Consider the following 12,239-nt stretch of genomic DNA (forward strand, 5'->3'; position numbering starts at 1 on the left):
TTTCCCAAAGAAACCTTGGCTCATTCTGTGATGGAATTCTCCCTTGCAAAGGATTAGACCATATTTCCAGCATCGTCCTTGGTGTATCCCTATTCCTCTGTAGAAGTAACAAGAATATTTATAATAAGAATTCGCATTTATTGAGGTCCAGGCACCGTGCTAAGTGCTTTACTTTGATAAAGTTTCTAATGCATGCATTATTATTACATCTATTTTAGAGAAAGGAAATTGAGACTCAGAATGGGGATGGAACTTGTCCCTGGCTAGGGAGAACTAGGGAAGGGGAGGGACAACCAGGATTTGACCTCCTGGAAGGTCACTGTGCCACGCTGCTTCATTATTATTTTTTAGTTCTTCTTCCTCTCCTTCTAGCCCCCTATTGCGACAGCGGGTCCATGCCTGCAATCACGTTGTATTTCAATAGCTTGTTCATGTGTTTGCTTCCGCACGTGATGGGGAGCACCTTGAGGGCTGGCCACAGCTGCTGAGTACAGGCACTGTGTTGGGTTAGAATATAAAGATCTATGGAGCTGGGTGCAGACCTTCCCACTGTGTGTCCCAGGGGATATGTGAAGCCACAGGACAGACACAGAGTATGTTTCTAGAATATGATTTTTAATTGAAGATTGATAAAGGTGATGAGTGGGGAAATGAGTAGTTGATCTAGTTATTTGCAACATTATTTTTTAATGAATTGACGTCCTCAGCACTGCTCAGGTGAACCATGAATATTTAATAAGCACATACCTACCTACCTACAATCTCACATTTCTTTGCTCCTTACCCTGGAGCACTCAACATAGACTTGCCCATGTGAGGATACCTCATTGGTAGCTGAGTGGGCGGATGATAGTCTCTCCCTTTGAAGTTGTCCAGGGTAGAAGGGGGTCCAACGTGACTATCACATGCACCACATGACCTATATTTTGAGTTGGACTACCCCATATATGTCCTCCAGGTTGGATGAAAATTTATAAGCAGTTTTCATTTGATTCAGTACTAGACGAAGAATCAAAACCTGATTAAGATTATGAAATGGAATGCAAAAATTAGAATGTATGTCTAACTTAAAGCAAGACTTTCTTTTAAAAATTATTTATTTATTTATTTATTTATTTATTTATCTCCCCTTCACCCCCATCCCCGCCCCAGTCCCAATTGTCTGTTCTCTGCAACTGTTTGCCACATGTTCTTCTTTGTCCCCTTCTGTTGTTGTCAGTGGCATGGGAATCTTTTTCTTTTTTTGTTGCTTCATCTTGTTGTGTCAGCTCTCTGTGTATGCGATGCCATTCCTGGGCAGGCTGCACTTTCTTTCACGCTGGGTGGCTCTCCTTACGGGGCGCACTCCTTGCGCGTGGGGCTCCCCTACGCGGTGGACACCCTTGCGTGGCAAGGCACTCCTTGCGTGCATCAGCACTGTGCATGGGCCAGCTCCACAAGGGTCAAGGAGGCCCAGGGTTTGAACCACAGACCTCCCATGGGGTAGGCGGACACCCTAACCACTGGGCCAAGTCTGCTTCCCAAGCAAGACTTTCAAAAACCTTCAAACCTGCAGGTGAACCCTAATGGGTTTAAGTCCACTTCCATGTGTATTAGGACACTTCCAGGGAAAAATGAGGCAGTGTCACATGGAGTGACTGAACACAGGACAATGTCCTTTCTACTCTACTCAAGAAACTGGAATGGAGCCCTCATCCCAGGCGTGGCACAAGGCCAGATGCTTCAAGGAAACGAAGCTCATAAGGCAGGTGGGGGCTGACAGCGCTCTTGGTTCTCAGTACCAGCGTCATGTGAAGTATCACCTGTGGGGACTAAAGACCCATGAGAATCTGGAGATACAGAGAGGAAAAGAGAGAAATAAGAAAATGCTAGAAAGGGGAAAGGGAGAGAAGAGAAAGAGCAAGGTGAAAAGGGAACTCCAGGGGAGGTGATAGAGATAACCCAAGACGCCTTGGAGACCTCTGAAATGTTCTACTCCAGGGGCCTGTACGCACCTGGAGCAAGCAGGGCCCTCCCTTCTAAAATGCCTGGCGGCCTCTAGCTTCCCACAGCTTTCCCCAAGTTGCCGCACAGCCACTGCAAAGAGGTTTGACCAGTTCACTGTGTGTGCTCCAAGCACTTGCATCTTTGTTCTAGGTCAACAGTCTTGTGAAGAAAGCACTGTGACCCTTTTTTCCTGTCACATCATCATGCTGCCTGAATGCACCAGACCCCAGGGCAGCAGGATATGGGCTCGTGACCAGAGATGGAGTAAGCAGGAGGGTGCTCCTTTTGGCAACCCCAGGTGAGGGGAAACCTTAGAAGCCTTTGGGCAAGCCTGTCAGAGACTGACGGAGCACTCAGCTGTGGAACTGACTTGGTGGACTCACTTCTGCACAGAGATGGCGTATTAGTCAGCCAAAGGGATGTTGACGCAAAGTGCCAGAAATCTGTTGGCTTTTATAAAGGGTATTTATTTGGGGTAAAGGCTTACAGTTACAAGGCCCTGAAGAGAAAGGCTGCTTTCTCACCAAAGTCTATTGAAGCAAGATGGCGGCGACCTCTGCCTGGTCTCTCAGCTCTGCTCAGCTGCTCCCTTCTCCTCAGCTGCAAACTACCAGGCAAATGGCTCCTCTCTTTTCCAGGTGCTTTAGCTATTTGAGCCTTCTCCCTTCTGACATGTGGCAGGATGGACATGACCAAGTTCTCTCCTCTTCTGTGTGTCTTCTAGAGTGAGTGTCTGTTTGTATAGGTCCACCAAGTGGGCAGGGATTTAACCTAGTCATGCCCTGACATCGGGCATCAAAAGCCCTAAATTGATTTTATCAAGTAAATTTAAAACCTTTAATTTTATACAATCAAAGGGTACGACACCCAGAGGAACAGACCAGTTTACAAACATAATCTTTCTCTTTTTGGGGGGTGGATTCATAAATAATATCTGCCACAGATGGCTTTGATCCAGGGGGGCCCTGGACGCTGAGCTCACAGGGGATCCCCAGGAAGCAGCAGGGAGCCTGTGGGCCAGACCTCCCCAGAGAACCACTGTGACTGGTTATCAAAAGTCTGGTTAAAAGGAATAATATTTGGGAAATAATATAAAGACTGTATTCTTCATAATGGTTACATGCACCAGTCATTATCATCATAGCCCTTCAAAGTCTTGTGCTTTCAAATTATGCTTTGATTTTTATTAAAACTTGTTGCTGGAGGTTTTCTGCACTCATTATAATAATGACACTAGCTAACACATATTGTGGAATTACTGAATGTTTGGCACTGGGTTAAGATCCTGGGGAGAAATTCCCATCTGCTTCTGGCATCAGGCCTAACTTCACTTTTGTTTTGAGGAGCTGATATGGTTTTGCCAACCAGGTGAAAACAGCCATATGACATTTTTCTTTTTATCTTAGCTTCTTGGAAGTTCAGAGGCACATTCAAAGCCTAAATCACCGCAATTGCATTGGCTTTTAGAATTGACCTATTTCCTTTTCTTCTCTTACTTGTGTTTTTTTTTTCTCTTTATTTATTTTTTTAATGTTACATTAAAAAAATATGAGGTCCCCATATACCCCCACTCCCCTCACCCCACTCCTCCTCCCATAACAACAATCTCCTCCATCATCATGAGACATTCATTGCATTTGGTGAATGCATCTCTGAGCACCGCTGCACCTCATGGTCAATGGTCCACATCATAGCCCACACTCTCCCACAGTCCACCCAGTGAGCCATGGGAGGAACTACAATGTCCAGTAACTGTCCCTGCAGCACCACCCAGGACAACTCCAATCATGTTTTAACCTGGTAAATTTCCTATTTAATTATTTGATTCTGATTTTTATTTTTTGTGAGTTAACTTAATGTATAAATTAAACTTTTCCTTTTTTTAAAAGAAATATGGAGAATTTAATAAGACTGGTGAGATTTTAAGATGGATTTGTAGATTTTACTTTATGGGTTGGAGATTCTTGCTCAGGTTACTTTAAGCACAATGAGGTTCTTTTCTAGAATTTACATTTTCCAAGTGAAAAGAGTCCAAGTATATTCTCTTTCCACAGGACAGGGGAGGATTTCCCCAGACACAGCCGGGTGACTATTTGCCCCTAGGACACCCTAGTGGCAGACCAGAGCCAGCCTCACTGCTAAGACCAGGCAGCTTCCCCCAACCCCCTCCAGGCCCCCCACCCCCTCCGCCTTCTTGGATCCAGCAGTTATGGCTGGGGAAATGTACCACGTAAGGACGGAAAGTGGCTGAGAAATGGCCACCAGTTCTGGTGTAAACCTCTCTGACTCTGCTGGTGTGTTTGTAAAGTGGTCCTACATTTCAAGAAAGCAATTGGCAACCTGCTTCAAGAACCTGAAATATGCTCATGCCCTTTGATTCAGGAATTTCCTTTTTAGGGATTTAACCTAAAGAACCAATGGCAAATACTCCAGGTCAGGCTCTAGGTTAGATAAATAAGACAAACATTGTCCCTGCCCTTATAATATTAACAGTCTAATAGGTCTTGAGGCCCTGAAATGCAGGTAAAGATCTTTGTCCATGGATGTATAAAGCAACATTGCTTAACACAGAAAAGAACTGGACACAATATATACCTGAAGACAGAGGAATAGTTAAATTATGCTAGAGCCTTAGGATGGAATTTTAAGCAGCCATCATTGGATTTTTCCATGATATGGAAAAATATTTATGAAATACAATTTTAAAAAGGGATAAGAAAGCAAGATACGAAACCAGCGTGTTCTGAAAGCCAGGCTGGGGAATTCTGGGGGCAGGATCCCAATTTTATATCTTAAACAAACAAACCAACAGACCTCAGGGAAGTACAGCAAAATGTTAATGGTCCTTATCACAGTAGTGAGATACATTTTATTTTCTTTTTCATGCTTTTATTGGTATATGTTTTCCAGTTCTTCTACAAACAGTGTAAATTCATTTTCAAATCTAAAGAGCAATAATAAGAGAGAAAAAGAAAGAAAATTCCTGGGAGGTATGTTCAGGTCTTCTTCCTGTCTTCTTCCTGTGGTTAGAAAGGAAGAAGGACCCCTCAGATTCCCCGGCTATAACATTCCTTCTAGGCCTTCCTTCCCAGGTGGGTGTGAGCACGTACCCAAGGCCATCACAAACTCAGTGAGTCAGTGGGAGCCAGGAAAGAGAGCTCATTAAGGACCTGTATGTAATTGGTCTGGGAAGGAAGGTCAAGTTGTTCCACTCTGGAAGCCCCCTTCTCATTCACCGGAACACAAGTGGTATAAGATTGACTCATGTAACCACTGTAAATTACAGTAAAAAATATAGCTATTTGGGGAGAAAGAGTAAGTTAATTTAATTTTTTAAAAGATTTTATTATTTTTTATTTATATCTGTCCCCCCCGCCCAGTTCTCTGCTCTCTGTGTCCATTCACTGTGTGTTCTGTGACCGCTTCTATCCTTATCAGTGGCACCAGAAATCTGTGTTTCTTTTTATTGCGTCACCTTGCTGTGTCAGCTCTCCCTGTGTGAGGCGCCATTCTTGGGCAGGCTGTGCTTTCTTTACGGAGTGCACTCCTTGCGCGTGGGGCTCCCCTGCACGGGGACACCCCTGCGTGGCGCGGCACTCCTTGCACGCATCAGCACTGCGCATGGGCCAGCTGCACACGGGTCAAGGAGGCCCGGGGTTTGACCCGCAGACCTCCCATGTGGTAGGTGGACGCCCTAGCCATTGGGCCAAGTCTGCTTCTGATCCTCTAGTTTCATTTTGTTAATATTTCATCTGACCTAAGCCAGTTAGTAGGATTTCAGTGTACGATATCAGCACATTAGAGTGGCTATAAGTTCAGGCTCTGAAGTCCGAGTGTCCAAATCCTGGTCCTACCACTAAATTGCTAGTGACCTTGGGTCAGTAACTTAATCTCTATGAGCCTTTCTCATACATAAAATACAGAAAACATATAACCTCCCCAATTAAGTTATTGCAAATGTTAAATAAGATAGTCAAGGCAAGATAGCTGGGTACTGCGGCTTAACTGTAGCATTCCTTACCTGCTTCTGCTCCGGGGCATTCCCCACCCTTCCCTGCTTTCTTTGGTATTGCAACAGGCTGTCTTATGCAAAGGCTGTTTCTCAGGCTAGGTTTGACTAATGGGAGGTCCTGGTGGGAGATTTGAGGGCAGGAGGAAGGGAAAGGACAGGGCCCTTTTCCCTCTCTTGCCCTGCCTTGTCTGTCTGCGGTGGCTGCACGTCCACTGAGGTCCCTGTTCCCACAGGGCAGCCCACCTCCTCCCTGTCCCCTTTGTTCTAGTGGAGATAGCAGCTCCCTGCTGTTGCTCATCTCTAGGTGTTCTCACAGTCAGCTCTTCCCAATGCCCTTTGTAGTCAGTTGCTCCTATTGAAATAACTGACAGACTCTGTCTTCTGAGGAGATCCTGATAGTCTTCTGACTGTTGATCTACCTGAGGTTTTGCGTGACCACGATAAACAGGTTTCACAAACCTTACTGCACTTTTCTTCAGAAATGAGTATGAGTGTGTCAGAAAGAGGTTCTCTATTCTTAATCTGTGTCCTGTCTGTTGTGGATTGAATTGTGTTTCTCTGGTACCTGTGAGTGTGACCTTATTTGGAAATAGGGTCTTTGCAGATGTACCAAGTAAGATGAGGTCATACTGGGTTAAGATGGACAGTAAATCCAGTGACGGGTGTCCTGGTCAGAAGCCACATGAAGACACAAGGAAGAAGGCCATGAGAGACGGAGGCAAAGGCTGGAGTGATGCAGCTGCGAGCCAAGGACACCGAGGGTGGCCGTGAGCCAGAAGCTAAGAAGAGGCAGGAAAGGATTGTTCCCTGGAGCCTTCAGAGGGAGGGCGCCCTGTCCACACCTTGATTTTGGACTTCTGGTTTCTAGAACTGTAAAAGAATAAATCTGTGTTGTTTTCAGCGGGTTTGTGGTAATTTGTTATGGCAGCCTTAGGAAATGAATACACTGTCCAAATGACCTAATCATTTTGGGAGGAGAAGCAAATTTAACTTTCTAAAAATTTAAATACTGAGTAGATATAAGAGAATATCTTCATAGGATGCATAAGACATAAAGAATAATACAATCAACACCCTTATACCCACCACTCAGTTTAAGTAAAAGTTCATTACCATTATTTTGGACCCCCAGGGAATGCCTCCCTGATCCCATCTCCTTCCTCTCCCAGCCCCTCCCCAGAGATCTGTACCTTTCCAAGTCTACCAAACCCTTGCTCTTCATGGAATGACCATGTGTCTCTATTTACCAAACCAGCGGTTCTAACCAGGAGTCTGTGGAAAGATTTCAGGGGGATTGTGAACTTGAATTGAAAAAAAATCAACTTATTATCTTTATTTTCTCTGGCCTCTAACTGCAATCTAGCATTTCCTTCACTTATGAGTGTGTGCAATAAATAAATTACAGTAGTGTTCATTTCACCTGAGGGCAAAGGGGTCTGTGGAATAAAAAGTTAAGAGTCTTTGCCCTAAATACTATGTTTAGTTTTGCATGATTTTTATTTATAAAAATTCACATTGCATGTATTCTCCCATGATTTGTTTTTTTCATTCAGCCTGTTTCTAGGGTTGTCGTGTTTTCTTGTGTAGTTGCAATTCATTGTTTTACATTGTTTTCTTATAAACGATACCTCCCCTTATTATCCAAGCTACTGGTCATGGGCAGGGGGTTTCTCCAGTGTTTCGTGTTTTCAAACATTCTTAAGTTGGCCTCCAGGTGCACATATGTCAACATCCCTCTAAGGGATATACTTAAGAATGAAGTTGGGAAGTGGTTGTGGCTCAACTGATAGAGCATCTGCCTACCATATGGAGGGTCCAGGGTTCGATCCCCAGGGCCTCTTGACCCATCTGATGAGCTGGCCCATGTGCAGGGCTGCCTCACGCAAGGAGTGCCATGCAGGGATGTCCCCCGTGTAGGGGTGCCCCACATGCAAGGAGTGCGCCCCACAAGGAGAGCCGCCCTGCGTGAAAAAAGCACAGCCTGTCCAGGAGTGGCGGCACACACATGGAGAGCTGATGCAGCAAGATGATGCAACAAAAAAGCGACACAGTTTCCTGGTGCCACATGACAAGAATGCAAGCAGACACAGAAGAACACACAGTGAATGGACACAGAAGGCAGAGGATGGGGGGTGGGGGGTGGTGCGGGAAGGGGAGAGAAAAATAAAGAATGAAGTTGCTGGGTCGCAGACCAGGGACTGTCACCATTAGGCAACTTTCGTAGATAATACCAAATTATTTTCCACAGTTTTACAAATTTATACTTCTACCAGCTGTGTATTTAAAAATGTACATCCTGCCCAATTTTTTGGTGCTGAAGTATTATAAGTAGAATTCATCAACAGTCTCCTAATTTTTGCATCTACATCTAAAAATAAACTGTGATACTATAAATAAATTCCAACTAAAATGACGCTGAAAATTAAATATAAACATTCATAAGAAAAAAATAAAAATGTACATCGTTTCACATTCCTCATGAATTTTTGATGTCAGAACTAAAAAATTTTTTGCCCATCTGGATGGTATAAAATGCTATCTCATTGAGGTCTTGATTTGTATTTTCCTGCTCATTAATAGGTTTGAGTATCTTTCCCTATTGTCCGTTTGGATTTTCTTTTCTAAGAGCTTGTTCAAGACGAGCTAATTTTATTCCCTGAAACCTTGGGGTCATGGCTGACAGCGCAGCTAAGGAGAGAGACGGTGGATCCAGGAGGGAAGTCCGGAGTGGAAACAGGGCGGGGTGTGACAGGATGGCCCACACTGGCTGAGACAGCACCTGCTCCTGTGTCTCGGCTGGAGACCCCATACCCCAGGTTCCTTTGCAAACAAAAGGTGTCCGGGGTTCCACCCCCATCTTCTGGAGGGTCTGGGAGGGAAGTGCCCAGAAGCCAGGTGGGGGGGGGGGCTGTGATGAACTGGCAAGCCCCAGCCCAGTGCAAGGGGGCAGCAGCTACTTAAACCCAGTCAATTTTTGTACTGTGAACTACTGGCAGACCTGCTAATTTTTCAAAAAAAGCTCAAAATATGATTTTTTTAAACGTGAATTTTCCCAATTTTTAAAAACATTGGCAATCCACTTAAAAAGCAGTATGGGACAAGCCATGTCTGTGGGGGCTGTTTGTGACCCGTGTGTTCAGCAAGCAAGAAGTACCCGGACTGGTTGGGAACAGGAGAAAAGCAGGTCCCTGAGAAGGCCTAAGAGGGAGCTTTCATTCTTCTGTCATTTTTGCCTGCTTTCTCTAATTTGGGATCTACATTAGATCCTGTGGGGCAGGGAGGGGGAAACAGCAGCATTTTGCATAGTGAGACTCACATCTGATCTAAGGCAACATTTCAGCAGCTCAGCATGTCTACCACGTTCTCTGTGGCCTGAATCTCTCTGGCTGTCCTTGTCCCATCATGATGATGATAAGTAAAATATATCGAGGGCTTCCTTTGTCCCAAGCACTGCTCTAAGCACTTTTATTTATTTTAAACCATTTAATTGTTGGATTATTGTCCCCATTTTACATATGAGGAAACAGAGCTGTAGAAAAGTAGAACCATGAGAAGAGGCTGGGAAGGACGAGATCATTTCATTCAACCCTTAGTTTCACAAGCGAGGACACAGAGGCCCAGAGAGGAGATGGCCAAAGTCCCAGCAGCATGCTCTGGCGAGCTGGGGTGAGCACGCAGGCTTCTTTCCAGCGTCTGGAATTCCCTGGCCCAGTGCGCCTGCTGCCTCGAAGCCAGGATTTTGTCCATTTATTTTGTTTATCCCATTGACCCAGGTGAAACCTCATCTGAGAGGCTGCCGTGCTGCATCCAAATCCAGCTGGATATTCTGGTCCTCATGATAATTGTCGGGGCAGGACTTAGCTGAAATATGATGGGGGGAGGATTACGGCTTTGGACCTTAGGATTTTGTGAAAACACATGGAAGTAGCACATCAATATTAGTCAAGGACTGAAAGGGCCTTTTTAAAAGAAGTTGAGATAAATTTTGGTGAAATCAAGTTGCTCCAAGAAGCATTCAATTTACTACGAGGGAGTCATTCAAAAAATGATTATTTTTAAAAATTAAGCTTACTTAAATACTGAAGTCTACATCTCCTACAAACTTGCATCCCTGAAGCTATGAGTTTGACCACACATACGGTGGGCCTGTGTTTTTCCTTATGTTCCCCGATTCGTTATTCTGCAGTTAGTTCACAATACATGTTTCTCTTGTGTTTTTCTTGAACTTCGTGAACTCTGGCATTTCATTTCATGGATCCACATCCAAGGGAAAAGTAGCCTTCCTTTGATCTTCCTTGGAACCCCATTATGTTTAACCTAAGAAAGATCAGGGAGTTTCCATTTAACTGAACAAACACAAAACTCAGCTGCAAAGATGGCGGGTGCTTAATCTGCTTACAACATCGACTCTATTACGAACTAATTCCACAGCAAGCAGACTTTGAAAAGCATTCTTAGTGGAATTCCCATCTGCCTCCGGAGACTCGACGCATACGATCCAGAGTACAGAGTGTATTGGTCTCACAAAGAAACCTATTTAGCCGGAAATATTTGAACTGTAGAGGGCTTTTTAACTTTAAAATCCCTGTCAATGTTGGTTCCCCATATGGTAGCCAAGTTGTAATTTTTGCTTGCTCTCTCCGTCTCCAGAAAGTGCCCTAGCCTTCTAGTTGTGTTTGTAATAAAATCTGCTCAATGGGGGTGAAATGAACTAGCCCCAGTCCTTGGACAAACAATCCTCAGAGCTGGAGTGTACTTGGAGGAGCAAAGAGCTGCCACTGGGCCAGCACCTGGAAAACCAGACAGCTCAGCTCCCCTCTGCTGCCCTTCCAAAATGGTTTTCAGAACTCTGCCTGTCTTTTAAATAGCTCTTTAAAGCAACATGCAGGTCTAATTGTGGCCTTTTTTTTTTCAACCTCAAAATGAGAAAGGAAGGACAGAATAAGATCGAGTGTTAGCTTGCCTGTCAGAAATTTCAATTCCCTGCATTCCCATGGCATTGACGGAGATTTATTTTCCTAATGAAGATGACAATGTTAATGGCGGCACTTGCTAGAATCAGTTAGGGCTAAGGGTTGTTTAATTCACAGTGAAGCAACCTTCTAATTGGACTGTGATTAGTTCCAGTTTTTAGCTATCATTATATTTCACCAGGTATATAACAGCCTCAAATGAGGGACCATTATCTTTTGACAAGGTGAAAATTTTTTGGGGAGGGAGAGGGAGAGGAGGAGAGTGGTGCTACCCAGAGAGCCCAGCTCTATGCTATCCTTGGGAATGATTTCATTCCTGATAGAGCTTTGCTGATATTGACTCAAAGGAACTACACTAGTGGATTCCACTTAGGCATGCCAAAGACAAAGAAGGAAAAGTCTTTCCCCATAGTTATTCATTTATTCATCCAACAACTATTCCTTGAATGAGGAACTATGGGAAAGTATGTTGCTAGGTTTCTGGAACCAGGGCTACTATTCAGCCTGTACAAATAGGTGTGGCGGTCCCAGGTTTTTTTACAGCCATTATCCATTCTGATGGGTGCAGGATCTATTCCGACCGGTTAGTGCCAGTGGCACACTGGTTGCTAAATATTCCCAATAACACCTCTACCTGTGGCAATGTGTTTGTATGGAGCCTAATTTTTCTCCAAGAAAATGACATCTTAAAACAAAACTGTCTCCCTTTCATCATTAGGGTGTCCCTAAATTAGATGAAAGCTGCAGAGCTTCACTTAATTGTAAGCACAATGCAACATTATTAGAAAGCCGTAGTTTGGATGTAGGTACACTAGGACCTGAAGGGACTGGAAGGTTCTGTGTGCTTGGGGACCTCACCCACAAACACCTGACTCCTTAATGAGAACCTCGTCAGCCCTTTAACCGGAGAGGGGCGGGCACTGGTCCCCAAGCTGGAGCAGTCTGAAGCAATGCACAGGGCACACCCTCTGGCCCACTGGACCAACGCCTGCAGCCCCACTGCCACCCCCACATACCAACCTGCACAACCCTACCTGGAGTAGGGAGAGCTGGTCTCCTTCCTCACCCCCAGGCTTGGGACTGCGGGGGGCTCAGGAAGGCGAGAGGCAGCCTTACCTGACATTTGTTTTCCTCCTGCTAGAGAGTCTGTGTTTCCTGTTAGAAGGAAAAGACCGTGTTCTTTTTTTTCAAAGATTTATTTTTATTTATTTCTCTCCCCCCACCGCCATTGTCTGCTCTCTGTGTCCATTCGCTGTGTGAAGACGTGT

Source organism: Dasypus novemcinctus, chromosome 6, assembly GCF_030445035.2.
Source record: "Dasypus novemcinctus isolate mDasNov1 chromosome 6, mDasNov1.1.hap2, whole genome shotgun sequence".
Taxonomy (NCBI): domain Eukaryota; kingdom Metazoa; phylum Chordata; class Mammalia; order Cingulata; family Dasypodidae; genus Dasypus; species Dasypus novemcinctus.